Source organism: Sciurus carolinensis, chromosome 17, assembly GCF_902686445.1.
Source record: "Sciurus carolinensis chromosome 17, mSciCar1.2, whole genome shotgun sequence".
Lineage (NCBI taxonomy): Eukaryota > Metazoa > Chordata > Mammalia > Rodentia > Sciuridae > Sciurus > Sciurus carolinensis.
Window position 1 is genome coordinate 51,112,483 of NC_062229.1, and position 14,998 is coordinate 51,127,480.

At 41.6% G+C, this 14,998-nt stretch overlaps 1 protein-coding gene across 1 annotated transcript in view; it reads right to left on the bottom strand.

Annotated features, from left to right (window-relative positions):
* LOC124968278 (biotinidase-like) overlaps window positions 1-14,998 on the bottom strand; it is a 35,221-nt gene that overhangs the window by 10,746 nt on the left and 9,477 nt on the right.

Genomic DNA, 14,998 nt, shown 5'->3' on the forward strand with positions numbered 1-14,998 from the left:
GATCCTTGGCATTGTATATAAATAAATGAATAAAACAAAGGTCCAGCAAGAACTAAAAAAACATATTTTAAAAAAACTATTCTTATAAATTTTATTATTTCCTCATCTAAGTTCTTTTATATAGGGAGTAGAAATAATGTCCATTAACACCTAATTTACATAATCTGAATGGATAGAAGAGAACTTTATTTCCCAGAAAGCTTTATAAGTGCCTCTTGTTTTCTGGTTTTCCCATCTGAATATGCTGGTCATGAGCTTGTCCGTGACTGGCCTCTGGAACATTTTTAGCTTGGACAGCTTTGTTCAGACCCACCCACCAGCAAAACTTTTGACATCGCAGTTGGAAAGGTCAAGTGTGAACACTTGTGTGTCTGGCAACTGATGATGATGTCAAAATCCAAGGCTGAGCACACAAGGAATGGTAAGTAAGTTACAAGCCTCTGGGTTGAACTGATAAATTGTGCTTCCACTTTAAAAAAAAAAAAATACACAGTTTTTATCTTCAAAAGGAGAATGATGTACAGAAGTAATTTTGTACTATGCCTTTAAGGCCAATTTCTACTGCATTGACAAGAATAATTTCTCTTAAACTAAATAAGCAATCAAAGGATCTTTAAATAGTAACTTAAATGTCATCTTTTTCGCAAGTGGGAAATTATCTTCATAATTCAAGTAAAGTAAAACTTCATCCTGGGCTGGGGATGCAGCTCAGTGGTAAAGCACTTGCCAAGATGTACAAGGCCCTGGGTTTCAATCCCCAACATTGCAAAAGTCTTCCTGAAATTCCGGGGTATTTTACCGAAGGCTCTTGCCCGTGAACATTGGATAAGTCATGGTCTTTTTCACGTTGTCCAGGCAGGACCCAAGCAGAGCCAGCCAAGATTTCACAGGTTTGCTACTGCCACCCTGTGGATCGATTGAGTATTGCAAACCCAAGTGGCACAATAGCAGATTCTTTGTTGTTCTTTTTAGTTAAATATGACAGTAGAAAGCAGAGCGATTCTTAAGCAATAAATAGATAGGTGAAGTATTAGAAATGAAAAGAAGGAAAGGAAGGAAAAAAGAAAGCATTTGCTTTTCCAAGATTTGGTTTCATGAAAGCTTTTATTATTCACCATATTCCACAATGATTATATTTTTTATTCATGACTTCTAAATTTATTGCAATTTCTTTTCTTATAGTTGTACATTCCATAGAATGACTGGATTAAAAGTGATAGTGCCCACCTACACTCTGACATACAGCACTGCTTAGGCAAATATGGCTGAGTTAAGGAATCTATAGGAACAAAAGTTTGTACCAACGACACATTGCATTTTACATGCCATGTAAACTGTTAACATCCATCCTTCTTTCCTTCCTTTCTAACTCAGGGGCAATTAACCACTGAACCACATCCCCAACCCTTTTTTGTATTTAATTTAGATACAGGGTCTCACTGAGTTGCTTAGAGCCTCACTAAGTTGCTGAAGCTGGGTTGAGCTCGTGATCCTCCTGCTCAGCCTCCTGGGATTAAAGATGTGCAACACCTTGCCAAGCAACATCCATTATTTCTTTTTATCTTCCTGACATGCAAAGCAGTGAAAACAGATGGGAAAATGCTATGTTCACGGTGAGAATGAGACTGGAAACCAGGTCTCCTGGCTTCTGGTTCAGCCTTCCTACTACATGTTGAAGAACTTGGGCAATTTATTGGTCAAACCTTTGGAGTCCTCAATGTAAGGGAAATAAATAGAAATGCCAGGGTAACACTCCTGAGGGAGATTCTGGGTGACCAGAGCACAGCAAGGGTTCTTAAGTGAAAGCATGGCACCAGAGTCACCTGAAGACCACTGGACCTCATACCCAGGTCTGGGGCAGAGTCCAAGAATCTGCATTTTCTAACAAGTTACTCAGTGATGTTGGTGCTCCTGCTCCTGGTCTGGGTCTGGCTTGAAGAACCACTGGACTAGAGGACAAAGGCATGGGTGTCCCATACACTGACTCACGTCAGCGTGGCTGACTCCTCAGACCAAGAAAAGATGCAAGTCAGAAATGACACCTTTATTTCCCCAGGTGCCTCTCCAATAGAATTCATAGAGTTTAGGCAGATTGTAAAGTGTTTCTACCATATTTAGTGGAAATGAGCAGTAAAGAAAGTATTTAAACACAGTGGAGGGGAAAACTTGATCCAGGTCAGTTAACAGACTCAGTGTTTGTCTTAGCCATGACAGGAGCACCACTGAAGAACCAGGATGAACAGAGGACACATGTGGGTATGGTGGATACAACCTCTCTTCATCCAGTCCCATCACCTTGTGCTCTTACCTGCCAGCACTCAGGAATGAAAAATGGGGATGGAGAGGCTCAGGATGCAGCCAGTGGAGAACAACTCAATAAATAACTGGAAACCAGAATGGTGAGGTTGTCCTGTGACACATTTTCCAGTCTTGGTATGCAAGCAGTTTAGGTTTTAGTTGCCATACAGGCTGGAAGACAAAACCTATGGGTTGGACTGAGATCTCTGCACATACAGACAGCTAGAAACCTTAAGGAACTATTCCCTCCTTGAAAGGATGGACGGAACAAACAACTGCCAAAGTAATTATCTGACCTAGAAACTACATACTCGTCTTGGGCTTTGCGTAGGGGAAAAAAGCATCCCCCAAACTGTCATAAACAAACGCTTTTCTTAATATAGATTCAGGGTTCAAATTCATACAATACACATGACCCAGGTATCCTCAAGATAAGAAAGGAGCACAAAGTGATCTCTCTTTTTTTAATTTATTTTTATTGTAAACAAATGGGATACATGTTGTTTCTGGTTGTACATGAAGTAAAGGCATACCATTTGTGTAATCATACTATTTACATAGGGTAATGGTGTTTGATTCATTCTGTTATTTTTTCCTTCCCCCCCACCCCTCCCACCCCTCCCACCCCTCTTTTCCCTCTATACAGTCCCTCCTTCCTCCATTCTTGCCCCCCTCCCACCCCCCATTATGTGTCATCATCCGCTTATTGGCGAGATCATTCATCTTTTGGATTTTTGAGATTGGCTTATCTCACTTAACATGATATTCTCCAATTTCATCCATTTGCCTGAAAATGCCATAATTATTTTATTCTTTATGCCTGAGTAATATTCCATTGTATATATATTCCATGGTTTCTTTATCCATTCATCAATTGAAGGGCATCTAGGTTGGTTCCACAATCTGGCTATTGTGAATTGAGCAGCTATGAACATTGATGTGGCTGTATCTCTGTAGTATGTTGATTTTAAGTCCTTTGGGTATAGGCTGAGGAGTGGGATAGCTGGGTCAAATGGTAGTTCCATTCCAAGCTTTCTGAGGAATCTCCACACTGCTTTCCAGAGTGGCTGCACTAATTTGTAACCCCACCAGCAATGTATGAGTGTACCTTTCTCCCCACATCCTCGCCAACACCTATTGTTGCTTATATTCTTGATAATCGCCATTCTAATTGGGGTGAGATAGAATCTTAGGGTAGTTTTGATTTGCATTTCTCTGATTTCTAGAGATGTTGAACATTTTTTCATATATCTGTTGATTGCTTGTAGATCTTCTGTGAAGTGTCTGTTCATTTCCTTAGCCCATTTGTTGATTGGGTTATTTGCATTCTTGGTGTCGAGTTTTTTGAGTTCTTTATAGATTCTGGAAATTAGTGCTCTATCTGAAGTATGAGTGGCAAAGATTTTCTCCCACTCTGTAGGCTCTCTCTTCACGTTGCTGACAGTTTCCTTTGCTGAGAGAAAGCTTTTTAGTTTGAATCTATCCCAGTTATTGATTGTTGCTTTTATTTCTTGTGCTATGGGACAAAGTGGTCTTGTGAGATGTTAATACTCAAGCCAGTCCACGTCGTCTTCAACCCAGGCCACTCAGGAGTCCCACAATTAGTGTCCAGGTAAACATAATTTCACAATTCAAAAGTTTAACACACACATACACACACACACACACATACATACACACACACGGAAAAAAGTCATCATGCAAGAGAAACAACAGAATACAGCAAAATCAGACACACCCACCAAAGTCAGATGACTGCAGTATTAGTGTGAATTATCAAATAAATACACTGAAGACAACTGAAGAACTACTCAGTGGAATCTAAAACAGATAAAAGAATAAGTTGTTGGCAAATAAAATCAGATGCAGAGATTTCTGTAGCATGGGAATAAGAGCAAAAAAACGTGTTTAAAATGTACCAGAGAGATGACAAAAATGAAAAAAACATGGAAGATAGACATGATGTTCTCTATTATATTTCTAATAGGGATTTCACAAGGAAAAAACACAGAAAATGATAAGTATGTGAAGGAATAAAGGCTGAGAATTTTATCAGTGAAATGCAGAAAGTCAAAAATTTAAGATAACCGAAAACAAAACAAAAACTACACCTACACATCATAAGATCTGAATTCTAAATATTTTAAGAAAAAAAAAACACTTTAGAAGCAACTAGAAGGAAAAGAGATTATCTATGAAGATATGGTGATTTGCACAAGGCCCTGGGTTCGATCCCCAGCACCCAAAAAAAAAAAAAAAAAAAAAAGATACGGTGATTTGAACAACAGATTTTTCAAAAGCAAACATAAAAGCAAGAAGGGTTGAGAGAAAGTACCTGTTGATACAGCATGGCTTGTTCACTTCCCATATAAACCTCCTGCAAATAGAGGGTACTGCCTCTAATAAAACCAACTTGGTCAGTTAGAGATAATAAGCTACCACCTGCAGGATGGATAATATACAATGCTGACTTCCAGTACTAATACTGACCCCAGTTAAATGAAAGAGGGATCTGTAAAATTATAGATATAGAAGTTATAACCTGTGATGAAACTGGCCTGCCAGATGTTTAAAACCAAAAATTTGGAGACCAAAGACAAGGAAGTAAAAGGGCCAAGGAAAAAGCAGTCAACATTTTGGCCCTTGCCCTCTACGGTCAGCCAGGATCCAGAGAATGACAGGACCCCTCTCTGGGCCCTGCAACTCTGGTGAGTCACCCAATCTGCCCATCGGGGAGACTGAGAGGACCCTCTACAGAGAATAGGAAGACAATCAGTGCACATTCTGCAAAGAGGAGAGTCATTGGAGAGACTTCCAAGAGAAGCCAGGTATGGTCAGCAAGACCCTGACCCATCCTGGCAGATGGCACCACTGGTAGAGGAAAATTAAAGGAGCCAAGAGGCTTCGCACACATCCCCAAGAGTGATTCTGAGGACTCTCAGCTGACTCTTAAGAGTAGATAGGAACAAGATCAGTTTTGACCAACTTGGTTTTGACTAACACCTGGCAGGAAAGAATAGCCTAAGCACAGTCCTACATGGACACTTAAAAGGAAAACCAGTGTTTTTGTCTTTTGTTTTTAATGTAACTTAAGATGTATACTTGTCAGCCCTACCAAAAATAAGTAAAGCTGGAGGCTGTAAGTCTCCCTGGGGAATGACGCCATATCCGGAGCTTAGGGTCGGTCTCTGCTGCTGGCACACTGGGCGCTCAGCAGTGGTGACAGCCAGATTGGCCTTGGTGAGTAGAAGTCCATGCTGCTGAGTTCAGGCATAACCGCCATCCCTGCCACTGTGACAACTTTGTTCATGAGCCCATTGGGCAATGACAGGGGTGGCTGGGGAAAGAGATTGACTGATATCTACAGATTGGGTCGTCCTATTCCTCCTCCGCTGAGGTCACTTTTTGGTGGACATTTACATGAGACACAAATAGATTCACATCCTTTGCCTAATCAGAGAGATCTATCCATATGCCTCTTCCCCAGATGTCTTTGTCAACAATTTTCTAATTATATTCTTCCTAGGTTCCTGACCAGTCAGTCAAACCATTGGCTACGACCCCTGAATCAGTACATAATCATACATCTGGCCATTTTTCCTTCCAGGCAAAATGCACAATCAGATGCACTTGCCCAAAGTTCCACCCATTGTGAAGATTTCCCTTCGCCACTGTCCTTCAGCATTGTTCCAGAAAGGGGCAGCAGTGCTGCAGCTGTCCGCTTCCAGGTGGTACTGTGCAGAACTGTCTGTAAACCAGGCCCTAGTCTTCTCTTCCTTCATTAATTGATCATAAGGTACACCCCGTGAAGCCACAGGTTCATGCTGAGGGGCAGAAGGCACTGCAGAAGGAGTAGGAACCATGGGCATTTGGGTCATTTCTTCATGCAACCTACTTGTGCCTTTCGGTCCTGCCACCCCCAATCATGTATGTACCACTTCCACTTGATGATAGTGCTGCTGTGTATGTCCGACTCCATGGCTTGGTGGGTCAGACAACATCCAGATCATGATGGGAAGCTCAGGTTGCAGAGCAACATGGTGCCCCATGGTGAAGCATTCAGTTTCCACTAAGGCCCAGCAGCAGGCTGTTTCTCAAAGGGAGAGTACTTGTCTGAAGATGATATCAGGACCTTGCTCCAAAATCCCAATGGCTCCTTTGTGATTCACTTATGGGGGCCTGCCAAAGGCTCCAGTGTCCCTATCTGCCACTGACACCTCGAATCCCATTGGGTCTGCCAGGTCATATGGCCCAAGTGGCAGAGCAGCCTACACAGCAGCCTGGACCTGTGGCAGAGTCTTCTCCTGTTCCAGATCCCATTCAGAACAAGAAACTTTTCTAGACACTAGGTAGATGGGCTGAAGTAACACAACCAAGTGAAGAATGTCCTGCCTCCAAAATCCAAATAGGCCCACAAGGTGTTGTGCTTCTTTCTTATTTGCAGGAGGGGCCAAATGCAAAAACTTATCCTTTACCTTAGAAGGGATATCTCAGCAGGTCACACACCACTGGACTCCTAGAAACTTTACTGAAGTTGAAGGCCCTTGAATTTTAGTGGGATTTATTTGCCATCTTCTGATATGCAGATGTTCCACTACCAATTCAGAGTGGTTGCTATGTCTTGCTCAGTTGGTCCAATAACATAATGTCACTGATATAATGGATCAGTGTAATACATTGTGGAAGAGGAAGGTGATCAAGATCTCTGTGAACTAAGCTGTGACACAGTGCTGGAGAGTTGACATATCCCTCGGCAAGGACAGTGAAGGCATATTGCTGGCCATGCCAGCTGAAAGCAAATTGCTTCTGGTGGTCCTTATGTAAAGGGATGGGGAGAAAAGCATTTGCCAAATCAATAGCTGCAAACCAGGTACCAGGAAATGTATTAATCTGTTCAAGCCAAGAAACCATACCTGGTATAGCAGCTGCAATTGGAGTCACCACCTGATTAAGTTTACAATAATCAACCATTCCAAGACCCATCATCCGTCTTGGAGAAGCACTCTGGACAAAGAGAGTTAAATGGGGATGTTGTGTGAATCACCACGGCTGCATCCTTCAAGTCCCTGATGGTGGCACTAATCTCTGCAATCCCTCCTGGGACAGAGTATTGCTTTTGATTTGCTATTTTCCCAGGTATAGGCAACTCCAGTGTGGTGGCAAAACCAGACCTGGTTGTGAAATTACAAATGAAATTACAAAACCATTATGGTAAGAGATCTGTGTCTGTGGAAGGGGTCAGTTCCACTTCTCTCTCTCTGCGTTTCTCCAGGAAGCCTAGTTCACCATGGGTCCCTACCTTTTGGATTGTCAATAACTGCCCTAAGACTACTCACTCCTGAAATGTAAAAGATGACTGTGAGAGGAGCTGTTCTTATCTGTTTCTGAGAACATGCTTTGTTGGAGACCCTGCACAAGGACTTCAGTCGCAAAGATTAGGAATTATTTTTAAAAAGAGCAAAAGTCCCAATGATAGGATGGGTCTAAGAGGACGTCAAACAACCTATAAATATTGTCAGAAACTGTGCATCAGGGCTCTGAATTTGGAGTTTTTGTTTTCCTCTTGGCCTGCCAGCGTGAAGTTTGGAGTTCTCCTCTCTGAGTGCTGCTTGCTATTTCTTGACCAGTCTGTCTCCTGCAACACCAGAGGCTTCCATTTAGCCTTTTCCATCATAATAGCCTTCACGCCACATGTTAGAGAACCAATGTGGGAGTTTTCCCAAGTGCTAAATAAACTATCCTGATTAAACATTCCACAACTGGGGAAATAACCACAGGATGAGTTTGGGGGCCCACTGCATCCACTGTGAATCAGACCTTGGCCAAAACTCCATAGATCACCTGACCTCCATAAGCCCCTATTTTTATAGAAGGTCCACAGCGACATCAATGTCAATTCAGAGTCTGTGTCTAATAGTCCCTGAAAGGTCTGATCATTGCCTTTTCTCCAATGTACAGCTGCCCTGGTAAAAGACCTTAGGTCCCTTTGGGGAAGGATGAGAGAAAGATTAACAGGAAAGATTTTTTGTACTATATGAGGGTCCTTCCTCCAGGGGACCTGGCCTTCCCTTCATTCAAGGGGTTCTGCATCTGTAAATTGACTCAAATCTGGGAAGTGGTTGAGAAGCCATGATTCTCCACTGTTATGATCTAGGGCAGACTTTTGTACATTTGCTCTGGGATTATTCTGCTTGTAAGAATTTGGTGAGTTTCCCATCTATTTGGCTTCTAGAAACACCCGAACATTCTGTCTATTTCTTACCCTCTGCTGTCTATTATGGTAACTATGACCACCCTGTCTTTGGTGATTGAGGGCTGCCACTTGGCCCCTTCCTCCCCGAGATTCAATCATTCCCATTGCATTTAAGTCTCCCAATTGATGGACCGCAGCTCCCACAGTAAGGTCTGGCATGCAGAGCTCTTCAGGGATACTGGTGCTCCCCTCACAAATTTGTTCCTTATACTTTGGTAAAAGGCACATCTTTTGGACACTCCCAGTATGGAGGAGAAGGTCCTACGTGACAGATCCATGCCAGCATTCCAATCTCTCTGAGCCTCTGAATTCCTTCATCAACAGTAAGCCAAGGGATGTCAGGTATTTCCAGCTCATTAACAGCAGGTCATCTTTGGATCTATACTTCAACTAATCATCCAAACTATTGGTAGCTTTTTTAACACTGCGAGCTATTACATTAAATCTAGGATCTCTGCTTAATGAGCCAATATCAGTAAGTTCAGCCTGATCTAATTTTATGTTCCTTCCATCATTATCCCACACCCTTAAAATTCATTCCCACACATGTTCCCCAGACCTTTTATGAATCAGAAAATTGAAGAAGTTCCTTCAGAGTGTAACATCCCTCCTCCTCCCCTCCTCGTGGGTCACACTCTGTACCTCACCTCTAGAGGCCTGCTTAGATTTGGATCTAGTTATAGGCCTGGAGGTAAAAGTGGGTGGTGAGGGTGGGTCCTGAGGAGTATCAACATTTTCATGCTGAGCAACTAAACCTCAGAAGATTGTTACTGTTTCTATAGACAAAGCAGGATTGTTCCCTCCAGCGGGGTGCAGAAGCCAATGCCACAGAGGGTGGGGATAAGGATACCTCAGTCATGTCTAAGGGTGGGGACTCAACAACTTCTGGCAAAATAAACTCATCAGAATATGGGAATTCTGGGCAGGGGTTGTGGCTCAGCGGCAGAGTGTTGGCCTAGCACACCTAGCACGTGTGAGGCACTGGGTTCAATCCTCAGCACCACATATAAATAAATAAGATAAAGGTACTGTCACCACCTATACCTAAAAAGAATTTATAAAAAAAAATGGGAGTTCAATGGCCCCAGCCCTTTTAGGCTCCTCTTATACTTGTGGCCATCCCAATTTACAGGATCCTATTCTTTTCCAAGCAGTACCCTCACTCTAACTGCAGACACCTTTCGAGAGTGAGAGTTAAAATTTTCGTCTTAATTCAGCCAACTGTAGGATGAGGGTTTGTGTTTGGTTTTCAGCAACCTCAGTCCTGGAGCTGTAAGAAAGAAGATTCTCCTTCAGAGCACACTTAGCACCTTTCAGATCAGTTACGCACATCTGCAACTGAGAAACCGAATTTCTTGAGCTCATCATTCTCCTTTGTTACTTTGTCCAGTAAAGCCAGAAGCAACCAACCAATATCATCATATTTCTTAGTTTTCCAGAACTGTTCAAAGGTATCATTTATAGAATCACTAAACTTGCTTTTTACAAGTGGCAAATTGGGAGCATCAAATGCATTTACTTCACAAATCTCTTTAGACAGTTCACACTATGGATTATCAGTGGTCTCCAACATACCAGTGTGATGGCAAAACCAGACCTGGTTGTGAAATGAAATTACAAAAATGTTATGGTAAGAGTCCAATGCCTGGGAAAGGGGTCAGTTCCCCTCCCCTCTCTTAGCCTTTCTCCAAGAATCCTAATTCACCATGGGTCCCTACCTTTTACATTGTCAATAACTATCCTAAGAGCCTGATAACTCCTCCTCAAATGTAATAGATGTCTGTGAAAAGAGCTGTTTCTTCTTATCTGCTCTGTGAACATGTGTAAAGATAGAGGGAGCCCGCACCTGTGTAAACACAGGGCTCTGTGTAAACACAGGCGCTTCCCAAACTGCCCTCAACCCCTTGTAAAAGTGGCAAAGAATTTTCGTCTCCTATCTTATCTGTGAAGGCCAGGGGGCTGACCCAAGAGCAAACCTTGCTAACGACAACCCTCCTCTCGGAGGTCAGGGTAACCCAGAACTTAAGATAACATGCTTTACAATTTTATATGTTAACCAATTAGAAAGAACACTGTATAACTGCTTGCCTTTCATTATATAAACCCTGCTAAACGAGGGTTCCGGGCCTCTTAGCATCACCAGTTTCCGAGTGCACATAGGACCAGGCTCGAGCTTGCTAATAAATGACTCTTTGTTGCTTGCATTGATCGTGATCTCTGGTGGTCTTTGTGGGGTCTCGAGCCTTTGGCACAACACATGCTTTATGTTAGAGACCCTGCACAGGCCTTCAGCCACTTAGATTAGGAAATTAAAAAAAAAAAAGAGAGAGAGAGAGAGAGAGAAAGCCCCAATGATAGGATGGGTCTAAGATGACATCAAATAACCTATAAATATTGTGAGAAACTATGGATCAGGGCTCAGAATTCTGCAGTACTAATCTTGTCTGGGCCTGCCGGCATAAAATAAAGTTTGTTTTCTCCTACTTTCTGAGTGCCATCCTGTCGTTTCCACAACACCAGTAGGAGAGACTTTAGCAACTCCAGCCCTAACCAATTTAGACAGCCAACTCCAGAAACCACAAAACATCACGACAGAAGTGTGTGGCAGGGGAAGTGGCCTAGATGATGATCAGAAAGCAGAGAAAGACATCTCTACTAGCCAGATACAAATATATACCCCAAAGCCACACCCCACCTGCCTTCAGTTATCACTCGATTAATCTCAGCAGGTGATCAATTCACTGTGTAAAGGCTCTTGTAACCCAATCATTTCTTCTCTGAATCTTCTTGCATTGTCTCACACATGAGCTTTTGGGGGACACCTCACATTCAAACCATAACAAGTGTCAAGAGAGAGGAAAAAGGGCAAGGGAAGGAGAGGAAGAGATGGGGAAGGGGAAGTGCCGTGTCATCTGGCAGAGCTCAAACAAAGAAAATAAGGCAAATATGAAAGTAGCACAAAGTAATCAGATGATACTGTAAATACAGTGAAAGGGGTTCAGGAATTAGAAAAGTGAGCAACAAGAATGGGAATATAGAATTGTAGAGAAAATGCCAGGTGAGGAAGACAGGTGACCAACCTCCAGCATACGTATAATGGGACATTTCTTACAAGAAGGAGGAAAACAAAATGTGTGCTGGCCACACCTGCGGGGACTCCTCCTATCAACCTTTCCTTGAGTGTAGGTGGAAACTGCTTTGCTTCTAGTCAATGAGTATGGTAAAGGTGGAGTGATTTCACATGTGCAGTTAAAAGTCTCAAGTCAGTTAATTTGGTTAATCAAAAGAGATTATCCCAATTAGACCTGGTTAAAAGCCAGGCCTGACTAACATTCCTCCAAGCCAAAGATCTGCATCCCAATTCTATGTCATATGCAGCCCAGTCTCCTCCAGGCTGTTCACGTGTCTGAGGCCCATCTCCAGAACACTCATCTGCAACTGGGAAAGGCTCCATACCTGGTGAACCAACAGCTCCTCATTTCCCTCTCCCCAAGAGTTCTTGGTCATTGCCATTCTGTTTTCCATTTCCAGATGGATATGGGGTTGGTGCTAATGCGGAAACATACAATATCTCTCCTTTTATTACAAGTTTCCTTCCTTTAGCTTGGTGTGATGGTGCATGTCTGTAACCCTAGCTCCTCGGGAGACTGAGGCAGGAGGATTGTAACTTTGAGACCAGCCTTAAAAAATTTAAAAAATAAAAAATTAAATTACAAAAACAAAAAGGTCTGGTTATATAACTCAGCAATAGAGTGCTTTGAGTTCAATTCCCAGTACCACCTAAAATAGAATAAATTAAAATAAAACAAGGGGCTGGGGTTGTGGCTCAGTGGTAGAGCGCTTGCCTAGCACATGTGAGATACTGGGTTTGATCCTCAGCACTGCATAAAAATAAGACAAAGACATGATGTCCATCTACAACTACAAAAATATTTTTTTAAAAGGCATACCATAAAATAAAATAATTTCCTAGAAAAATGTATTTTACCAAAATTTCAGGTAAAAGAGAAAACCAAACCAAGAATTACAGAGGAAATACTCACCAAACAACATTCCCTTTCATTCTCCACTTTCAAAACAGGCCCAGATAGATTCTACAGGAATTCTTCCTAACCTCAAAGGAGCAAATAATCCTGATGTTATTTAATGTGTCCCAGAATACAGTAAAAGAAGAAATTGTTATCTTATGAAATGGTAAAATTCTGATAACGAAACCTGACAGAAGTGGGAGCTCCAGGACTTCAGGGGGGACCTGGGTCCTCCTTTCCTCTGCCTCACTGTCCTTAGCATATGTCTTCATCTTCAGGTCACCTCATGGTAGAAGATAGCTGCGTAACTCCAGTTACCCTGCCTACAAAAGTGGAAGGGTATCTGCGGGCTCCACCAGCTTTCCAAAGCCCTGCCCAATGACCTCTATTTAAATTGCTTTGGTCCATACGGGGACCCATGACCACCTCTAGTTACAGGGAGGGTTGGGGCAGGTAAACCACCATCTTGAACAAAATCATGCTTTGCCAAATGTAATACAGGAGGTCCAATTAAATTTGAATTTCACATAAACAAGTATGTTAGAACATACTAAAAAATTATCACTTAATTTGAAATTCAAATTTAACTGGGAATTTGGCTGTCCTAGTTTTCTGGTTTTGTTTGGTTAAACCTGACAACCTTAGCCAGAAGTGACCAAGTAAAAATAATCCTGACTCTTATCATTGCTTCCGTTTTTGTTTTTTTTTTTAAATATTTTCGTAGTTGTCAATGGACCTTTATTTTATTAATTTATATGCGGTGCTGAGAATTGAACCCAGTGCCTCATGCATGCTAGGCAACTGCTCTACCACTAAGTCATAACTCTAGCCCCTGCTTCCTTATTTTTAAAAAAATATCTTTGTCACCCAATATGTATCCCTAGGCATTACTGCCCATTAAAAAACTTAATCTCTTTTGTGTCTTTTAATCTATAGATTTCTATTCCTTCTATTTTCTTTAAACCAATACAAAAGACAAAATGGTTTCAAAAGAACGAAGCAGAGGAACTACTTGTTTCCAACATCAAGACATTTTTCAAATAAACAAGATAGTGTGAGAATAGTTTTAGATATGGAAAGAATAGAAAGTACATCAATAGATATATACATATGTATTCCTTGTTTTTTTTTTACCGAAATTTGATAGATGACATTGTTTCATTGGCGTAAGAATGAAATATACTATAAAAGGTGCTTGGACAACTGATAAACCGACTATTACAAAATGGTCAACAATTCATCCTCTCTCAGTCTAATATATATATATATATTTAGTTTTAGATGGACACAATACCTTTATTTTATTTATTTATATGTGGTACTGAGGATCAAATCCAGTGCTTTACGCGTGCTAGGCAAGCGCCCTACCACTGAGCCACAATACCAGCTTCTTCTCATAAATCTGTAATGCCTTAACTCTGAGTCTAAGATCAGTCATGAAACCTGCTGTGGCTAAGGGGATGCTACCCCACATGACATACAGGCTCTCACACAATGGGGCTTGTTCCCTTTTGCAATCTGCTGACATCATATGAAGAAATCCAGGTAGCTGGATGATGAGGGATGCATGGCAGATGGCACAGATGCCCAGGAGGACAACCCCCGAGTTCCTCAACCTCTAGCAGCAGAGCGATCTGGTCACTGCCCACAGACCCAGAAGTGAGCCAGCTGAGCCCAGCCTCACAGGAATGTACGTTAAATAAATGGGAGCTGTTTCAAGTCACTAAGTTTTGGGGTAGTTAGTTACCCTGCAAACGTAATTGATACATATATTATACAAAGGGGGGTCCGTAAACTAGATTCCTCCCATAATTATAAAAAATTTCATGTAGACTATAGATTTAAATATGAAAAATAAAAACATTTTGATACAGAAAAAGATTTCATAATCCTAGGTGAAAGGTTTTCTTAAGATACAAAGAATTTAAAACAAAGGAAATTGTCACATGTAGCTACAAAAAATGCATCTCAAAAGTAACTGTAAACAAAATTTTAGAAGAATTAGTACTCTGAATATATAAATAACATCCATAAAACAATAAGAAATGATTTAATAAACAAATGGGCAAAAAATAGAGATAATTCACAGATGAAGAAGACTGCATACTGGAAATGAGAAGCCATTTCACATCCATCAGAGTGGCAAAACTCTTTAAAGTTCCCAACTGAGGCCACACAGAAAAGAGAGTTCTCATGCACAGACTGTGGGAGTGATACTGAAAGCTTGGTCCTTATCCCAAGTGCTGATCAAATAACTAGGACAAGGTTTTGAGAGAAATGAAAGAGAAGCACAGAAGACTCGGGTCTCAAATCCTGTGATTCTAAATGCCAAGGGGGAACACAAGGCTTTTAAAATAGGAGCACCAGGGCTGGGATCCAAATATTATCCGTAGACATAATTAATTAACGTCCAGCTGGT